General features: G+C 33.2%; 1 long non-coding RNA gene across 1 annotated transcript; it reads right to left on the bottom strand.

The window, feature by feature from the left end:
• Positions 1–2,484: 2,484 nt before the first annotated feature.
• LOC130894635 (uncharacterized) lies at positions 2,485–14,630 on the bottom strand. The gene is made up of 2 exons (XR_009059357.1): positions 14,482–14,630; positions 2,485–7,263 (listed from the first exon to the last, which is right to left on the bottom strand). It is a non-coding gene; the product is annotated as an uncharacterized LOC130894635 (long non-coding RNA).
• Between the last annotated feature and the right edge of the window lie 2,181 nt (positions 14,631–16,811).

Raw genomic sequence — 16,811 nt, 5'->3', positions numbered from 1 at the left:
CACTTATTATGTTCGAAAGGTATGCCATACCTTTTTTTGGCATGTTTTTCAGCGCTCTGTTTGAGATTCCGTCTACTCCCGGTGCTTTCCTTGCTGATGCGAACCTATGTAATTCCTTCACTTCCATCGGTGTTGCGAATCCTAGGGTTTCTTGGTCCTCCTCGTCTTCTAGGTATTCGTTTATATTTTCTTCTATCATGTCTGAGAAGTCCATGTCTTCGTCGGGATGCTCGTTCAGTGTGAACTGAAGTTCCATTGTGTTTTTCAGCTCTTCTGCCTTCTCTTTGTCTGTGTACGCCATCCCGTTGATTCCGTGTATTGGCGGCATTAGTTTTCTTTCTTCTCTTAGGACTTTAGATATGTTCCATAATCCGGGCTTTTGCGGGTCTAATTCGTTTATCTTTCTGTTCCATTCATTGCTTCTGTGTTCCTGTAATTTTTCTTGAATTTCCTGTTTCATTTCCCTGCCTCTCCTTCTTTCTTCTGAGTTTTGTGTCCTTTGGGCTCTACTAGTTATTCGATTTTTCTCCCTAATCAGATTTCTCAGATCTGCCGTATTTGTCTGCTATGGTCATTGTGGTACTTCATTCTATCGCTTCTGATAGTTCTTCTTCGGAGAGACAGACCTGTTCTTCTAGCGTCTCTTTGTTTCTTATTTCCGTGATTGGTCCTAACAGCTGTCCTGTTAGCCTTCTGAATTTATCCCAGTTGGTTTTTCTCACGGTTCTTCCTGTTTGTCTGTTGCCGCTACCAATGGTGACGACGAGTGGTGAGTGAGCGTCGCCGCCGTCTTCAGTCCCGATTTCTACAGGCATCGCCATGTCTCTCAACACAGCGATGTCTATAACCTCGGGCCTTCCTCCGTTTGATGGGTGGTGTGTCGGTCTTACTGGTCCTATCGCTTGATAGGATGGGTGATCTTCTATGATCTTCTCCAAGTTTCTTCCTTGTCTGTTTCTTCTTGTGCTGTACCACGCAGGGGACTTGGCGTTCAGATCTCCTATGATAATGCCTTTTTCACCATCTGGTAGTACTGCTAACACGTCTTCCTCGTGTATTGTGGTGTCAGACCATACGTATGCTTATATCATTCTAATATCGCCGTATGATGTTTTAATGACTACTATTGTCGCCTCCATTCTAAGTAGTCCGTCCGGTGAGTTTATTCGGTGTTGGCACAACTCTTTTTTCACTAAGATCGCTGTACCTCCGGAGCGTCCGTTTATATCGTCTCTTTAAACGTTGTAGCCTGGCCAGGTGAATCTGTGTGTGTCACCTGGCAATCTCGTTTCTTGTAGTGCGAAGATATCTTAATCTTCTTCCTCCAAGATCACTCCCATGGTGTTTTGGTTTGTTCGTAGCCCTCCTGTGTTCCACGAGCCGATCTTTATTTGATTAGGAAGGTTGTTCGCCATTCTATTATGCTTGTTGGGCTATTAGTGTCTGCATATTCTGCAGCATACTCAATATCTCACTCGTTCCTTGTGTTCTTTGTGCTTTGAATCTGACGTTTTCGTAGCCGTTTGGGCGTAGCTGACTCCTGGGGTCGTTGTTTTTGATGTTTGTTGTTTCATTTTTTAGGATTTTTTGGACACCCCCTGTAGTTGGCTGGGTGGTCTCCTTCGCAGTTCCTGCATTTAGGTTTTTGGTTTTGCTCAGGGTGCAGTCCGCAGCCCTGTGAGCCCCTGCTCATCTTACACAGCGTCCATGTTGCACTTGCTCTGTCCATGATGGAAACCTTGGCACCTGTAGCATTGTACAGGTCCGTCGTGTTTCTTCTGTTCTTCTACCACACTTATTTTCGTGTGGCAGAGATATTTTAAGTTTTTGTATGACTGCTCTTCTGCAGGCTCGATAACTACCATGTATATTGGTAGCAATTTTCTTGTATTGTCTTCGTTCTTCTGAGTATAGCTGGTGAGTTGCCATACTTTTTTGGGCTTCAGTCAGTTTTCCCTTAGCTCGATTTCTACTTCCGATGCGGGGGTGTTCATAGCTAGTCCTATTATCACTAGCTTTCTTTCTTTTTCTTCTTTGAGTGCGTACGTATACCACTCTATTTCCTTGTGCTCGATCAGGAACATCTTCATTTTATTGAAGGCATCCACTGACTGCGTGGTGATGTTTCCTGTAAAATTGCCCATTTTGCACTGCGCGTTGATTTTTCTTTGTATCAGCTGTTTCCTGATAACTGTCTACATCAGTGGAGATTTCAGTATAATTGGAGGTGGCCTCTTTTCTGGTTTTTTCAGTTTTTGTTCCCCGCTTCTCTTCATTTTTTTTTAATTCTTCTTGTATTTCATTTTCATTACCGTCATTTTTGTTTTCATCTGTGGTTTTACCTTTCCGCTTTTTTTCGTTTCCTTCTATTTTTCACTTGCGTGAATTCCTCATCTTCCATTTGACAGTCTTCGTTATTAGTTTCTTCCATGTTTATTGTCGGGCTCTCGCATCTCCTTTCCCAGTTTTTGTCTTCAATTTTGGTTTGTTCTTTTTTTTGTACTTTTAGTTTTGTTCGATAAGTGTTATTGCTTTGGCGTTTGTTTCGTCTATTGTTTCCATCATGTTCTGCATTCTAGCTGTTTGTGTTTCAACTGTTCTCCTCAGGAGCTTGATTTCCTCATCCTTTTTTTGGTTATCTTCTTCTCTTTATTATGGCTTCAAGAAGTTTCGTTATTCTATCCTTCGACGTTCCTCTATCGTAGGGTTTTTCCCTACTTATGGAGTTGTCAGGCTCTATGCCTTTAACTCTTATCTTGATCTTTCTCTTCTATTTTATTGACCTCAAATTATCATTTAACTAAGTGTACGGCCATTTTAAATAACGGAATTCTCCGCACAATCAAACTTGCTTTATTAACAAACTCTCTTCATGCGAATTAAAAATCTTAAAACATATAAAATAAAGGATGTACCTAAATGACACAACCTGAAATAGAAAGTTTTATCAGGGTCTTATCAGAGTCCGCTTTCACTACACTTCACTGTCACAGATGTTTACTCGACGTAAACTTAGCCGCTAGCTTGATCAGCAAACCTACTTTCAGCTACTTTAGCAGCAACGCCACTACTATGCTACTAAATTAATATTCGCTTTAATGGTCCTCACGTCTATCGGACGCGAGGTATGTTCGTGTAACGAACCAAAAAAATTCGGGAAACTTCTGATTCGGCATAAATTTTCCATAAAAGTTTTTACACAGTGAATCAACGTGTAGAATATTTAATTAACTACATATTCTTACAATAAATTTTACATTTACAGTACCTCGAAAAAAAAAATTGGCTGTTACTTTTCGCTTTTTGACAACTGATTCGTATACCAGTTTGCAATACAGTGTGGTTATATGAAAATGGCCGCCTAGTTTAACCCAAATTTGGTTGATTCTGTATTGTTTTTCTTATAATCACACTTATAAAAACGTAATTTATATTTTCAAATACTTAATAAAAAATTTTTCAAGAAATCAATAGTATCCTTGAATCGACAAGAATACGATAATCATTCATATCTGCCGTAGTTTAGATAAAATATAGTGACTACTTGGTGAATCTGAGATTATAAAGTTCAAATTAGATATGTATATGTGAAACGAAAATTTATAATATATGAAGTGGGTATCGAATTGAAGATAGCAAACATGAAATTCATATAAGCGCTTACTCTCCATATGATGTATTTTGAAAAAAAATGTGCATTTTATGAAAGATACTGTTTATCTGCATAAATTCAATCATTCACTTGGGAAATAAACAAAAGAAAAGATTTCCAACAGAGTAATATATCAAACGACTGACTCAAAAAAGCTCAATTTATACTTGTGTGATAATCAACGTACTGTCATTAAAAAAGGTAATTACCTAACCTAATTTGATAAGTAAAAAAATGTACTCACTTATTATTATCCACGAAACCGAATCTCCATATCCATATTTTCTTTATTCCATACCCATATACCAGTTTCCATATTGTCCAATACTTTTAAAATCGATTCGCGACACACCGAAACCACCGATACCGAAATTTATTAATCACTTTTCCATATCGCAGCGGTTGCCTGCCTCATTTATGATCAAATTCCAAACACATACATCACACAATCATCCCCATAGTACAGACTTGTCAGTCCACCACATTAGAGCGACCTCAAGCCAGTACTTGTTGTTTATTGGGAACTAATTTTCCGAAAAAAATTAGCTTTACCCAACAGCCTCGTCCTCATAGTTCAAGAAAATCTCAACAGATTACTCAGAAAGTCATTTGAATGATAATCGCATCTACAAGTTACATAATAAATATAGCAAAGAGTATTCAATCAATTAACAAATTTTTAGCTACCCCTTGGAATCAAGTCAAATGTAATTAATATTAGGATAATTATTCATCAAATATTTACTAGATTCAGATTTATAAAAGTAAAGGATAGAAATCATGGATCAATCGACAGCTTTGTCTAAAACAGTAACTTTCAGATTTTATTTAATCACCTTCACAAATCGGGCAAATAGTTTTGATCAGATATATATAATACGCGATGGATTCCGAATTTAACTTATATGATGGAGTACCCCAAATTTGCGACATATTTTAAGTAATCTGGTTTCGAGTGTTTTTGATAAATTTGCTTAAAACGAGTAAATTATGAATTGAAAGGAGATTTTCTAAAAACTACAAGTCCTTATTGTACCCGGGGATAACCATGCGATCACATTTTATCATAACGTTATTCAAACATCGTTAACAAATTTTGAAGTTTGTTTAACCCCCACAACTAAATTAACAAATTTGAAAATGCCACATATCAAAATACTCCCAACTCTTCCTTGTATCTACCTAAATATAAATATATGTTCAGTTTCAATTTATCTAGATTAATTTTTCATTTATTTGAACCTGTTCAAAATATTTTCGAATAATCTTAACAAATTTAACATTAAAACTCGATTTTTAAAATGCTTTTAATGTAATTTTTTTGCTATTTCCCTATAGACTTCAATCTACCCTACCATTTTTTTATCAAAGTGATTCAAAATAATCTTGGTATTCAGAAGAAATTTTCGAAAATATTATTTCATATTTAGTCCCCCCGTTTAATTTTTTTGATATTTCAAACAAATTTTTTTATATTATGTCAAAAATATTCATTTTTTTTTTTGAAAAATTATGTAAACGAATTCGAAACGATTTCTCCGTACGTACGAGGGTTGTTAGTTAAGTTTTCAGATATAGCAACACTGAGAGTATGTTAAATTTGAAAACCATTATAAAGTATGACATTTTTAATGGTGAAAGTATTCAGAACGTGTTGTTACACGAATGCTATTTGAAATGTTTACAGACACTTGAAACATTCATCTTGGTCAAAAAATAGAATTGGATCGCGAACATTTTCGATGTAGATTAAACCAATAGCAGTTAAGCAAGTGCGAGAACTTTTCAACTAGAGTCGATATTAAATCATTCCTAAAATGTGAAGTGCTCAAAGAATGAGAACAAATGATCAAAGTCCACATACAAGCTTCGTGAAGTGAAGGACTCCATGAAACCATGGTCAGTGATACTGAAAAATCGTAGAGATGAAAATTTTCTAACACGTCTCCTTCTAGGGCATTCGCGACTGACCCATAGCTACTTATTCCATACTGAACCTGAACCTAAATGTAACAACTGCAATTGCAAATTGATTATAAAACACATAATTGTAGAGTGTCCATTTTTAACGCAGAAAGATCTTCATCAAATTTTTAGACCTATTATACAATATTACTAACACCAAAAATTATATTAGACGGATTTCGATAATAAACTCAATAACCAGCATATAGTTGATGTGAATTTTGTAAAAATATAAAAAATAAAAACAACAGCATTGTGTGGATCAATTTGCTTCGACTTTTGGTGATAAAGTACCATTTTGAACCACCGAGTTTCGTTGGTTTAATCTTGGTTGTACATCGCCACTGGATGAATTTCATGAAAGTCATCAAAAATTGACTGTTGTGCCAGAAAAAATCGATTCTATGTGTAAACTGATATTGCAAGATCGACATGTGACATATCGTGAGAATGAAGCATTCCAATATTAAATGAATATTTGTTCGCGTTGAATACTACAATTGCTCAAAAGAAGTTTTGTTGTTCGTACACGAAGCACCTGTTTTTTCAGCCACCGTTTCATTAGAGCAACGTAGAATGATCAATTTTGAATGGTACATCAGCATTTGTTTGTTAGAAGTTTTCTTAAAAATAAGGGCAAGGAAAAGAGTATGGATGAGTCTTCACAAATCAGTTCAAACAAGGTTTTGAAACAGTCAAACCATCAATTGATGCGTCATTCCCCGTACAGTTCTTGTTTGGCACCCAATAATTTCTTCCCATTCCCGCGGATCAAAACTAAATTTGCGAGCCAAGGTTTTCCGTACAACTGAAGAAGCGATTGAAGCGTTCAAATCATATGATTTGGAAGTACATTAATCGGAAATGCATGGAAAAGTGTCTCGATCTTAATGAAGATTTTGAAAAACAATAGTCGTACTCAATGATAAACATTTGTTTTTATTTGTCTAACTCAAAACTTGAGTAGTAACCCTCGTATGTGATTAAAATATTACTGGGAATCCTGTAATAAATGTAAACCACTAAAAAATTATCCTAAAATTAATTTTCATACCACACTCATTACATAACAAAAATAAAAACATTTCAATTAAAACCGCTTTTGAAAATTCATCTCAAAAATTTTATTTATTAGGCGTGTATAATGAATTCCAGTGCTGCTTTCTTATTATAAAAGTTGAAATTTGGAAAAAAATCAATTTTACAAAATTCAGTTCTTCAGGTATAATTATTGGAGGTTTAATAATGCAGAAAACAATTAATGTGCCCATATATACACTAGCAGTTCGGTTCAGAATCGTGAAAATATCTGGTTGAAAAAGTTTTATATAATAATAAGACTTATTTTTATTTTTGTTATTTATCCAACAATCACATTCCTTTCGGCAAACCGCGTTATCGATCGCGCACTTTAAACTTTTCGTCTCGTTAACGTGTTAAAATTTTCGAGTCGAATCGCGCACTAAAAACATCTAATAAAAACATGTATGTACATAATACATAAATATTTTGATCCTTTTTAAATTTCCGTCAAGGTGTTTAATGAACGGATTTCAATTGTGTTTAGATTTGTTCCAACAGTATGCTTGGATCATGTTTCGAATTTGGATGCACTACGCATGACTTGAATTATTACGAACACGTACCTACATAACAATTGTTGTTAGAATAGTAACTTAACAAAGCTGGGAGAAAAAAGAAAATAGTCATTTTTGTTATGAAGTTTCACTAAATCATTCAATTTCATCTTTACTATTGACTAAATACTATATTTCTATCTATATCTTCATATTTTACGGCATAATATAGCACGATATTCGATGTAAAATATGTGTGGACATGCGCAAATCCAAAAATAATCAATTAACAAGTGAACAAACTCAATTTGTTGTAGAAAGTGAAATTTTTTGTTCATTACTTGAACTTGATGCTGTTGGAACGCTATTTTCATATGGCGCATGATCAGACTGTTTTAAAGAACGAACCTATTATTTTTATGATTCAAGTTTTTGTTTTGGAGTTTTAATTTATATTCATCAAATTTTATATCATATATATAACGTATGCTTTTTAATAGAGAACTAGAGAAATTCCTCACCACATCATAAACTGTAGTAAATCGTAAATTTAGAATTTTCTAGGTATTCACAATTTTCATTACACACTAGATTTGATAGAAATAAGGAGAATTTTTTATGTGATGGCAACTCCACGCACATAAATTAAATTACAACATAACAAATCTTTTTGGAAACCGTTTTACGAAAATATATATGAAATTTGAAAATAAAACATACTTTCTATCCCATACCAGTATACTAATAAAACTTTTTTGTCTCTTTCAAATTGAAATTGTAGACCAATCATTAGTTACATTTGTTGGATCTAAAAATTTAGATATCGAAATATTTTTTTATTGTTTATATATAGAACCGGCATATATTTTGTTTCTTCAAAACTTTGCTTTGTAATGGAAATTGTTTCAAAAATATCAAGTTTCCCCATTTTTTGCGAAAACTTAAAATGTTATAGTTTTTCCAATATCAATTGCAGAAGACAGTTATACGAAAAACAATCATTATTATATAAATAGGAAATTAAAAATTATGTTAACTCCCCCTATAAAATTCAGTTGACATCTAACAAACCGTCAACCCACGTGGACTCATCATCTCTACTGTTTAACAATAAAATCATCGAATCGTAAACATAGATGCATTTCTATTGATCAAAGCTGTCGAAATATTCCTGTAGCGCCGCTTGGTGAGATTTATTTAATTCATAAATTTCTTTAAATAAATAGAAATATTGTGTTCTTTAGACTATGAGCGAATAAGGACAATAAAATTGCACAGTGTAGTGAGAATAAATTCAGGTATGAATTTAATAATGAAGATTTAGTTATACAAATACAGCAAGTTATTTTAAAAATATTAGAATGTTTAAAAAAAGATCTAGCGATCTGAAAACGCTATCATAATAAGAATTAATCATTTATCGAGTAGTTACGAAAAAGGTTGCTGTGGATCATTCACAGAACCGAAAAACAAGTAAAATCAAAATTACCAAAATGTAATCAGTTTTCAGAACTGAGTAAAGAGGTTGTAGAACTCGTAAAGAAACCTCAAGCAAAATACCGCCAAGAGCTTTGGAAAAACTGTGTTGAATATGTTCTTAAAAAAGAAGATAAGAGTATGTGGTATCACCCTCTTTACAGCCCTTCATAATTCAATCAAATGTTCTGATTATTTAAAGATAATTTGGAATTAGAATGGTTTTTCTTTATTTTGCTTTATTTGCAAAGAATTCATTTTCCCTTTTTGGTTTCTTCTTCGACACTTCGTTTTCCATAAAAAAAAAAAACGAATGTGTTACAAAAAGGCCCCAGTTCACGTCTGGTACCATGTTTAAACCAGGCAGGTACATTTTTCTCGTCAATTTACGTTTTATAATTTAACATTCAGTTGTAGCAAATCAACGAGGTACAATAGTGTTTTTTCAAGTTCCAAGTAGGGCTACAATTAAGTGCATCTGTCAAAATAACGTCGTTTAATGCCATCCAATTTATAATGGTTCGGTTGTCTTTTAGCGAATACTTTCTCGCATAAGATACGCAGATTTCTAAAAGTATTTATTAAAATAATAAATTTATAAAATGAGGTATCTACGCCTATAGTAGATCAAACAAAATTGTCGTCAAGAGCTCTTATAATCTTCAATTGATATTGGAAGAACTATACGACCCTAATGTGTAACTAAAATTAATTTTATTTGTATGATGGATTGTGTAAAGAGGGTGATTCATCTGTATTAATTCCGTTTTCAGCAAACGAACTTCGACAATTTTGGAATTACCTGCAAACGTCACTCATAATATCAATCTACACTTACATTATGTAACATATTTACTTGAAGAAACTTATATATTTGAATCAACTTTGGAAAAGGTTCCATATATATACCTCATAATCTGTGGAAATTAAAGTGGAGTAAATTAAAACATCAACTGTTCAGTTATAGGCCTTTCTCTACTAACTGGAAACTTGTCTATTGACAGTTGTCCCAACCCTATTTCTCTAGAAAATTAAAAATATTATATGTTAAGTCGATAGATAGTTATAATATAAGTACATATAAACAAGAAACCATTGTAATTTTCCCTTATTTTTCGAATTATAGGCAATTTTGTAAAAAAATGCGACAGAGGACTGTTTTGCCACCCAGAGGACTGTTTTTTCCACCCAGAGAACAGTTTATGTCAATGTTTATATGAAGAAAAATACAATATTAATTATTAAATGTAATCAAATAAATTCTCTTCTTTATTTAATACTAAATCACATACAGAATTTAAATACTTATAAGTATTGATGATAAATCAGGAATAAATTGCGAGCTTAGCTCTCTAAGTAACAAATTAAAATAATTATAATCAAAATTAAGCTTAGGTACTAAGAATCAGTCTTGTTTACTTATCAATGCAGACTTATTTCTCAAAAACAGGTACAGGTATATTAAAATAATAAAATATTCGTTTCCCTTTTAGGGCAACATCTGGGTTTGGCAACTTCTTTATTACTTGGTCAAAGGGCACATCAGAAACATCATTTTCATCGACTCTGAATGTGTGTCCTTTGTCATCACAAATTTTTAAGAAGGTTACTGTTAGTTCGCCTTCTTCCGTGTCTATCTTATTGATTACTGCAGCATAACAATATTCAGTATTTCTTACTAGAAATTTAACCAAGACGTAATCACCGATGGTGTAATTCTGTTGGTTGATTGAACTAGGTCCAGCCAGTGCACCGTCGTCTTCGGTTTCCATTGTGGAATTCTGTGAGTTGTCCATGTTTTCACTTTCATTCTGTGTAAATATCATCTACGTTAAGTTTTGTCTTGTTTTTGTACTCTAACACTCCTAAATTGAAATGCTGGCACTCGTCTTCACAAGTGCAACTTAAACTTTTCATTATGAGTTTAGCGGCCTTTGGAGCTGATTCCAGAGGACTTCTTAATATTTCAGCCTTTACTTGATGTAGTTTAAGAGTGCCATTAAAGCTTTTAAAATTAACTGTTTCATTTTGAAGGCCGTCTGTCAATTCTTGGATGGCTTTATCGTCGATTGTGAACAAGGTAATTGCGGAACATCTTCGTTGAATGGCCTCTACAAATGATTCCAAGTTATCAATATCACCTCCTGTAGCGACGACGGCATCAGCGGTTCTCTTGCAGGTCGCTCCAATGCCATCAGGGGCCCCTTTGCCATGGCCACTCTCTGAATAGTTCCAGGTAAACTTCTTCACATTTGAAACCTCTTGTTGAAGCCTTGATGCCAGGATGTAAAACATCGTTTTGTTTCTGTATTGAGTTACGAGTCCATCGCTGACGAAGTGGATGCTCTTTATGTTAGGTGGGAGAGTTTTAAAGATTGGCCGCAAATGTGCCCATATAGCAGCTGGTGAATGTGTGAGTTTTTTGGAAACGGAACAATAAGATTTGATAGACTTTTTGGTATACACTACCACAGTATGAAGACTTAGCTGAAGTCTCGACCCTCCAAAATGAAATGCTTGTATTTCTTCACCGTATTTGGAACAATAATGTTCTGAAAAATCCATATGTATGATAGCGTCTTCGTCGGTAAGGTTTTGTTTGTATTTCTTGATAGCATTGTATTGATGGGTAATGTTTCTCTCGTGTTGATAATAGGCTTCCAAATCCTCGTGCAGCTCTTCTATTAGTTCTCGAGGGCGAACCGTGAACATTTTCTTTAGGTATTTGGTAACTGTTCGAGCATTCTTGGTCTTGGGGTCGTTGTAAGTTTGTTTCTCAGATATCCATTGTTTAAATTCAATAGGCTTGCTGTCATCAAACTCCCTGTAGTCAGGATTTTTGTCAATACAGCGTTGACAGGTTCGTGACAAACATAGCTCGTCATAGCGATTACAACATGTCTTTTCAAGCAGTGCAGTGTGACTATTGTAAGTCAAAATTCTTCTTCTGTGCAATGCTGACAGTTTCAGATCGATATTCGCGTGCTTAATGCAGAGGCACGTGTTACGTTCGTTTACATTTGGTGTTATGACCCAGAAAGGACGCAGACGACAAAACGTTGGGTAGCTTATTTTAAAATGTTCAGCTTGAAACTTCTTGTATAAATTTCCAATACTATCCGATAGATATCTTTTCTGTTTTTTAACCCCTTTTCTGGTCAGGCATTCTCGTTTTCCTGCGCCAAGTCTGCTGTTGTCATCATTTTCGTAGAAGGTTCGTACAGTGTTTATGCAATCAGATGAAATTTTGTCTTTGCGAGTCCGAAGCTTGGGTACTAAACCCGATTGACGCGCTGACTTCTGAATTGTTTTATATATCTTTGCTTCGCCATAACTTGTACTTGTGTATTAGTTTACCGGACACGATTTTCCGAATATTTGTTTCTCTTTGCAGGTTTTTAAATTAGCGTAGTTCTCTTTCAGCTGGGCATTCAACACTTCACCGAATAGCGCCTTTTTGACTACTTCTCTGCGAGCTCCTGGCGAATCACACATTTCGGTCAGTTTAGTGTTAGGTGTGTCTACATTTTTCTTTGTCTTAGCTTTTTCCAAACGTTCTAATCTCTTCCTATACTTCTCGGATTTTTTTCTGTAATACTCGATCTTTTTGTCTTTATCCTTTATAATTTTGTCACGTTTCTTTCTAGCATTACGCTTTCTCGCATTACTTGCATCACTTCGTGGAGTGGTCATAGGTAGTATTGATAGAGCGACAGAACTTTGAGGAGAAGGTGAACCCTCGGATTCAGGCGTATTATGTCGTACAAAATTGTTTGTAATTTCTTTTAAAGCTTTTTTTTTGCGCGATATGTAGCACAGTGATTTCTCCATTCTTTAGTCACAGCTTTGTGTTCACGTCGACTCATATATTTAACTGACTTTCTTATGCCTTTTTCCTTCTTTCTTTGGTAGTTTCGTCGTTCTTTTTCCTTCAATTGCTCTCTTTTTACAGGGTCATTCTTTAGCCGTTGATATCTTAATCTTTCTGCAATTCGTTTCTGCTCTTTTATTTCTTCTTTGGTTTTAGGTTTCTTCTTTGGTGGCATTGCGGCAATACTAAAACAATAAAACATACTTTCAATATTAAAAAAAAACCGTAAGGGTTTAAAAACAGTTAGTTACTAGGTACGTATTATTTTATATTCCAAAATCCATAATAGAAAACAAAAGACCTGAATTAGCGTGACAGGCCAATGTAAGAAAGAAAGAGGCTATCGGCAAGCAGTAGGTTAGTGCAGACTATAAAGAATATTAATAAAATACACGGACGTCAAATAAAACAGTCCTCTGTCACATTGAACAGTCCTCTGTGTTATAAATTTCCAGAGGACTGCTGCACAGAGGACTGTTATTTTTACGTAAAAAATGTCATAACACGTATAAGTTTAAATATTAATTCATAACACAGAAACAGCTATAAATTATCACACTGAGCAATTTTTTTTGTAAAATAAATATAATTAAAACACATAAAATACCGTAAAATAGACTTACCAGAGGAATGTTCACTCAACACTACAGAGACGTGGCTCCCACACAGACGCGGAGTTGTCACTGGGAAAAATGGCGGCGACTTGTTTAGGATGGCAACCGAGCAAACTTCACACTGTTAATGTTCCGTTTGACGCGAAATGTAGCCACAATAGTGTTTAATATTTTTGTGGCGCGATATTCAAATTGTGACAGAGGACTGTTCAAAAATGTATCGGACAAAATTCAAACACTAGTTTTTAGCACAAAAAAATTCTCTAAAATTATAATTGTTTTTTGTTCACATGCATTCAATATTCTTTATGTTCATAGAGTAATAAGATTTCACATTTTTAAATACAACTAATAAAAACCGGACCGAATCATACTCGATCCAGAATTAGGACATAACAGAGGACTGTTTTTAGTGGCTTTTAGACCGAATGTATGAAATGATTATGATTCTAAATATTGATTCAGCTTGGCTCCTTAAATAACAGGTTATAGATTATGTGTTTTGATAAATAGAACTATGCATTAATATAGCCAAAATAAAAAAAAACATGCTTGGACCATGATTTTCCTGTTAGTAGAGAAAGGCCCTTATATCAAATGAGAACACCTTGTGTCATTTCAATATATAAAACGACACAAATGATTATTATGAAAATAATAGATGCTTCTAATTAGTGATGTAACATCAATATTAATCAGTCACGTTAAAAAAATTGTAGTACAAAATCCAAACTTTCTGTATATACCGTGTATTCATTAAGTAACGTACCATGGCAATATTTCAATTTTTGTTTGGTGTGCAGAAAAAAGTTTTTTTTTTTAAAATAATTTAGGCCATTAGAATTAGATTAGAAGTATATATGATGCGCTAATATCACTTATTAATGAATTTCCTAAATTGAATGCCATTTCTATATTTTTAGATATACCCCAATCAATTCTATCAAGGCGATATAAATTCTATATTAAATAGTTTTAAAGTTGAGGTCACATGAAACTAAAATTATTAAACAAATATTTATACGATAAATCATTCAAATTTTATGTGACGATTTTGCATTCATAACCACATGTTATAGGAAAACTTTCTTTTTCTATAATTTCCCAGAATTACTTTATTAATAAAACAAGACCCTTCGACTACTGACTGACTGACCTAAACCTAACCACCGGAATTCCAAATCACAATAACACCAAAAAAATTACCAACTCTCAGTTTCTATTCATAATAATATAGTAAATGGTTGAAAATTGTTTCTACTGGAAGCAATATTCACTCGCATTAAAAATAAAACTCTAATGGTAAATTCAAAAATTAAAACTCACATAATCAGGTATCTAAATCTGTTAGAACTCCGACCACACACAAATCTATATCTAATGAGAGCACCCGCACTACTGAATACTGAATGTCTAAATTACATTTTCGATCGCTTTGATTCGTCCCTACCAGTCGGTACGATGTTTTTTCGTACAGCGGACCAACTTGGTTCGTGTACGTTCGACACTCATGTTCAACAAAAAATGTTGGGAATGTTAAATGAACCGGAGTTACATGCAAAGAATTCTTGAAGGATATTTTTTAAAACAATACCATTGTATCAAATATCATAAACATGTATCAGCATTTATTCTATTTTTGTATCAAATGTCGTAAACATGTGTCAGCATTATTTTACTATAAATAAGATTTTTGTAAACAACTTGATGATATTTAATGTTTATAATTAGTTCGATCTTGAGATTAATTGTATTGATTCAAATATTCAAAATAAATTTTTTAAAAATAAATTTCGAAACCCGAAATATATAATTGGCGCAGTCATTCGGATTAGTGCGGTCGCGAGTTTACGCAAAGTGCGATAAAGTTCCGGCTAAGTACTTCAGTACCTCAGCACTAGACCTACATATTCAACGAGGGACAGGACTTCAGATAGCTGTAAGTGCCAAGTTTCCCTATTATTTTGATTCCTTTTTATTATCCATCCTTATCAAAACGTTGAATAAGGAAGCGATAATTTAATAATTTTAAATATATAATTTCATGAACGATTTGGATAAATTATTAAATACATTCAGTGAGTTAAACTTAAAAGATAATCCAGAATATATGAAAAATGGCAACGTCAAATCCAAAAACCCTAAATTGGGAATTATTCAAATTAAAGTTAGAGAACATTAAACCTTACGACGGAAATAAAAATACATTAAATAAATTTATAAATCGATGTGAAAACATAATAGAGACGTATTCAGTTTATAACGATCAAGACATTAATAATCATTTAATAATCATGTATTAGAATGTTTACAAGAAAAATAAATAGATAAAGCCGAGTTAATGGTGGGAAATAGAATTGAGTTAAATACCTGGTTTAAATTAAAAGAGGCGTTAATTCAGTGTTTTGCAGATAGACGCGATTTAGATTGTATTTTACAGGAATTAACGAGAACAAGACCATTTAAAAATGAAAATTTGATAGCATTCGGTAACAGACTACAATTATTAAAAAGTCAGACTATACAAATAATCAGTAATAATTTAAACTTAGGAGAAATTGATAAAAGTTGCCAAATTAATCATTGTGAGAAAACAGCTTTGAACACCTTTATTGCGGGATGTTCGGGTGTTATACGTAACAATATGTATTTAAAAAAGCCTAACTCTCTAGAAGACGCTATGGCTTATGTAGATGAATTTGAAAATTTCGAAAAACTTTATGGTCAATTTTACGAACCTAAAGTTAAATATAACAATAATAATAACAATGTTCAAATGAATCAAACAAGAAATAATAGAAATAATCAACATAATAATTACAATTCTTTCTACCGACAACCTTATAATAATAATTATGATAGAAATAATAATAATAACAACTATAATAATGAAAGATATAATAATAATAATAATAATAATTATAATAATAATTATAATAATAGTTTCCCTAGTCAACCTATAAACGTAAATCCAATGCCACAAAGGAGGCAAAATTACCCGACGAATGCGCAAGCATTTGGTCCTAGGAAAAATGTTTTCCGCCCGAACCAAATGCCTGTAAATCGATTACCTAGACCAGAACCGATGTCAACGACATCGAGAAATTTTTCTGACAGACCAAGTAGACGCGTAAATAATAATAACAAATATTTCAAATCACGAAATGAACCGAATTTTACATCCGAAGAAGAGGAAGAGGAAGAGGAAGAAATAATTGATTTTCAACATTTATTTGAGTCCGACGAAGATAATGATCGAATCGTAAATTTTCGAAAAGAGCCTCGGAAAAAGAATCAAAAATAGAAGAAATAAATTTTACTCCTAATAATGCATTAACATATTTTGAAAATTTTATAGAATCTAACGAGTCAAAACCTAGTGAAAAAATAATTGAAATTAATTTTACATCTAATAATTCATCACCAAAAATTAATAAAAATAAAAGAATCAGAATTAAATCATTGTAAAGAAATAAATAAACAAGTAGAACTAGATCTTAGTAAACTATTTGATAAAGAAGAAGAAGATAAATTAAATGTAACAGAAAAGAATTCAGAAGAAAATATTATAATGGTAGAACAAATGAATAATGATACAAAAGGAGAAGCAGAATTAAACGTAGAATTAGATGAATTAAAAAAGAATGAAAATGATA

The sequence above is a fragment of the Diorhabda carinulata genome, chromosome 5, assembly GCF_026250575.1.
Source record: "Diorhabda carinulata isolate Delta chromosome 5, icDioCari1.1, whole genome shotgun sequence".
Taxonomy (NCBI): Eukaryota; Metazoa; Arthropoda; class Insecta; order Coleoptera; family Chrysomelidae; genus Diorhabda; species Diorhabda carinulata.
The sequence above is the reverse complement of the archived record's forward strand: the minus strand, read 5'-3'. Positions and strand labels throughout refer to the sequence as shown.